The sequence below is a fragment of the Ischnura elegans genome, chromosome 2, assembly GCF_921293095.1.
Source record: "Ischnura elegans chromosome 2, ioIscEleg1.1, whole genome shotgun sequence".
In the NCBI taxonomy this organism is placed as follows: domain Eukaryota; kingdom Metazoa; phylum Arthropoda; class Insecta; order Odonata; family Coenagrionidae; genus Ischnura; species Ischnura elegans.
In genome coordinates, this window is record NC_060247.1 from 16,404,682 (window position 1) to 16,409,437 (window position 4,756).

Sequence of the window (4,756 nt, forward strand, 5' to 3'; positions counted from 1 at the left end):
TGTAAGCTGCGTATTTGCTATTTGATATTCTCATAATTGCTGCCCTAAGTACAATCGCGGTTAAACTTTAAAATGACTGGCACAAATTATTTATCTTTTTCAAGTCAAGAATATACGGTGGAACCTAGTCAATGACAAAACAGAGCTTTCAATATCAACAAAGAACTCCTATCTTCGTAATAATATGTGTTATAATTTCATTGTCCACAATGTGTTGTCCACAATGTGTTCATTGTGGACAACACTGGAGCCTATGTAACCAAATGAATATATAATGTAACTGCGGAAGATGCTACTTCAAGGAAAATATAAGGAGCAACCAATGTAATTGATTTCTATCCATGAAGGCATACAACATTCTTGATCTTTATCGTGCAATCTTACTCGAGGTAAGTCATTATTTATTCATTTCATTATTTGAATTAAATGTTTGTCACGGCTAAAATTAGTTATCGTTGATTTAGTTGGCATTATTATTCAATAATGGTATAAAAACTATCATATTTAGTAAGTTAAAAATGTTTTATTTAATTACAAATTCATAGTTTAATTCTGCCCAAAATATAACCATTGTAGTTATCATTTATTGTGCACTTTAGGCGCCACTAACAATAAGAGGTATGCCCAAGAGAGGCTCTTAGGTTATAGCGGTTAAGTGAAGGAGAGTCCGTTAGCGATCAAGGAAGCCCCCTTTTCCGTCATTAAAATGCTTGCATACCGCAAGAAAAAGCAATCTGGAAATGATTAAACAAATATCAGCTTCAGCTCACGCCAAGTTCGGTTCACCCCCACTGCAGTCATTTTTAATTGCTAGCTAAATGGATTTTAATCAATGCGCTCTTGCATGACAATGTTTATGGATGTCTCACCGGTAATTCAGTCTAGGCCTGCGAGGTTTAATTGTCAGTATTGCGCAATTCAATAATTCGTAGTCAAATAAAATTTAAGAGACTTCGTCCGCCTCTTTGGCGTGAGTGTAGGTGGCAAAACATTCGCCGAATAATTGAATGTTTGAATTTTTGAATTTACGAAAATCACGATGAGTTTTACAAATATACCAGGACAGTTTCCTCACGTTTAATTTCATCTTCCAAACGGTTACAAAGATCTCTTTGGTCGAGCGGTAGTAGTATGTTCTTTTAAGTCATATCATTCATGAGAGAGATAGGTACACAATCTTAAGACTGAGTTAATTATCCAGTTATCACCATTGGGGATGAAATGGGTGAAAGATGCGGTCAAATAGGGTCATGCCCGCTGCGATCACAGCATCACGTAGGTTTGCATGCTAATGTTTCGAGGGCGCACAGGGAATGGGGGAAGAAGCTTATCTACTTCCCCCAGCCAAATAAGTTTTTCAATCTAACCCACTCTCCCCATGTTGTGATCCAGCTGTTCTTTTCTATGTTACCCTATTCTCACTCCATTCATACATCCTTGAGAATTTGATCAGCACATAACTTGCACTTTCAGACGCTTTGATGGAGTTTTAACTGTTAGGAATGACGCTTGAGTGCTGAACTTCATAAGGTGTCCAATTTATATAATAGAACATTGCGAATTTTATTAATTATCACATTAATTCATAATTAAACTAAATCGTGCAAGTGAAAATTGGTGGTAGCGTCACACGATAGTAAAAAGTGCAATGATTTCATTTAAAACCTATCGAACTAATTTGAAATCTTTTTTCTTTTATCCCGCTTTATCACAAAAAAAAACTTGAACCAGCATTCAAAGAAAATCGTGCATTTTTCAAAAAGACGCCACCTTGTTTTGAAGAAGTTTCCTTCTCCTCATAGAAAGTGAGTCCTAAAACCAGATTGAACTTATTTTCCGCGAAAAAGCTTAAATTTCATATTGAATCACACTGCAAGACGAGATGACTCCCTACCTTTTATTTCCTGTCGGGTTCATCGGCGGCATAGCTTAGCTTTACATCGTCGAATCCCCTAGGTATGTTTATTCACCAACACTTCACATAGAAGACACAACTGACAATGAACCTTTGACACTTACACTTCATTGTATAGCTGAGTGAACACTTGCTCCTGCTCTTGAGTAACACAGCAGGTAACTTCACATTATTTCCATGAGATACGCATTTTGTTAGCAGTATGATTGATGATAATACTCCGACGGTTGACCCAAAGGCTTGAAAGAGATCGTTGAAAGTTTGATTTTAGGTTTCTATTTTCATTCAATGAATTAATTAAAATTGTTCACTCCAACTCTCGTAAACTCTAAAAAGAAAAGAAATAGTCCTTAAGTTATAACGCAAAAAATTTCAATGGATGACACTATACCTCAATTTATATGCCAAGAAGGAATTGCGACAGCGGAAAAAAATGCGATTCATACCAATTAAAGCCATTATTGAGGGCCTGGCATTACACTGTAACTAGTACAAGTTCATGTACTTTTCTCAAAAGTTTTAATTGGACGAATCATGTGCGAAATCGTGTACAAAATTCATGAATTCAGGCATAAACTTGTACGTGGAAATGTATCGCGTGACTAAACCTTGCTGTTGCAGGCGGATTTTTGTGATATGTACAAAACATGATAAGTCTATGCCAAAATCCGGGTACAAAAACTCCAATAATTTTGACAAATCCTCTTGCCAAAGAATGCTGCCTTCTTGCACATAAATTATCAAAAACATGTCTAAATAAGTATAAATAGCATGGAACAATAGGTTACTAACAAACATATCACCTACCAGTAGTCATCGGCGAGAGATCATCCACCTCACCGCACTAACCGAACTGCTGTGAGACTCAACCTTCACTATGGCAGAATGTGAGCTAATCATCAAAACCTTTGGTGACGCACTACTTCTTACTTACTGCCCACCAGCAACAAAAGATGATGGAAGGCGGGGAACTGCTAAGGATATTAGGGGAGGTTTCCTGGCACAAATTGTCCATGGCAGAGTCAAAATTGCTGGCCTTGATTTTAAGTCGGAGTGCATTACGCAGGCGGTCTGAAGAGATTCGATTTGCGCGTCGTTGGGTGGATCTGGTGGTTGGGGGAAGGTACTACTTAAAGATCGTCGGCAACGGTGAGGGTGGGGGAACAGTCAACACAAAAAAGGGCAGAAAATACCTTTCGTGACGTCACATACCTACATAGTCTTCATAGTTTACTAATAATAGTTTGCTTTACAGGAAATGTTTGCAGAGTTCTCTGAGCTCATTTGAGCTCTTACTTTAATTTTACAAGTGCAAGTTACATTTACAAGTTTATTGTCCAGTAAACGAGCGCGTATCTGATTAAGGCTCGGATGAGAACTGCATGCCTGGCGTGGAATCACCCCTTGCCTGGCGTTGATGGTGGCTTGCACGGTTCCTCGCAGATGTATACACGTACCTACGAGTTAACACGTGAATTAAGGAACCAAATTAGAACATATTCTATTTTCTGTCCATTCTCCTGTACAACTTGGGTGGTTACATGGTGCATTCTTAAGTTCATGCTTTAAATAATATCCTTTCACGTGTTAAAGAATCCTGGTGCCAATCACCAAGGCAGAGTTCTTTATCATTGTAAAAGAATGGCACACGTGACAAATGTTTTTTATGATAAATCCTTAATCGATTATTAAAGCAAGAACGACGAGACGAGAGTTCCTGCCCCTCCCGAAAATTGTGCCTTTTTATCAAACTCTGAGATCAAAAGGGACAAACGTTTGGTGAATTGAGGTGGAATGGCCCGTGATTAAGTAACCTAAGACCCAAGTTTAATTTCGTTTTCCGCTCTATCCCTAGGTGCAAGCCATCCCTGGATGAGGAGAGAAGAAAGGATACTTATCCAAAGGGCAGGAGCTTGCAGATGATGGCCTCGTGGGATGTCCTTTGCTATTTTTCTCGCGTTAATCGGGAATACTTTACTTTAATTCACATTTCTATTTTCTTTTCAACTTCAGAAGAGAAGAAAACTTGATTCGCAGGAATTGGACACCATTCATCAATTTGAGTTTGAGGCTGAGTTGAGTGCAGCTTTTCTCCGATGCGGTGCCTTTGTGAATTTTCAATGTCAGTATATCAGGTTATCTTGAGTGGTTAATGAAGGGAAACATGAAAAACACTACCTGAGTTATGAGACACTCCCGGTAGAAAGTGATTTCACTCTGGTAAAACCAAGTATGAGCTCTAGGTAACACAAGTACACGTAAAGAATTGGCTCAAAGGAGCAAGTTAAAAAATGTTTCAGCGCTGAAATAATGGTACCAGACAAGGCACTGAAAAAGTATTAACTGGGATTGGTTTTGTTAATGGGCTACTTTGGATATTAAGTTGGGTTTTGTAATAACCAATTTATTTCAGGTTTGAAGAATGAAGATGAGAAAATAGCTGAGGCCCCGAAGACAGAAGATATCTCTGGGGCCTCGAAGAGATGGATGAAGACAATAAAAGTGTGTTACAGGAGTTATTGGACATTTATGTCCCTCGCCTAAACTGGGTGTGTTTGTTGTACTTAATTGTAAAACATGTCTGTACCGCTTTCCCTCACAGTCATCAAGATTGAAGACAAAAAAATACATGACATTAATAACAAAGTAACATTCCCTGTACAATAATTACGACAAAAGTGCACAAACATTTTAAGGAAATTATGACAGCAATTTATCAGTTTTTATAATTGTTTGCTTGAACCTAGGAGGTGGCATGGGGGCACGTGCCCCTCCCAGATCCTAATTAGTGTATTTAACATAGGTCCGAATGTCAGGCAAAAGTTAAAAAATATATATCTT

At 38.1% G+C, this 4,756-nt stretch overlaps 1 long non-coding RNA gene across 1 annotated transcript; it reads left to right on the plus strand.

Moving 5' to 3' along the window:
• The first annotated feature begins 233 nt into the window (after positions 1-233).
• LOC124174004 lies at positions 234-4,524 on the plus strand. Its single transcript, XR_006868830.1, has 2 exons — positions 234-389; positions 3,771-4,524. It is a non-coding gene; the product is annotated as an uncharacterized LOC124174004 (long non-coding RNA).
• Positions 4,525-4,756: the final 232 nt, after the last annotated feature.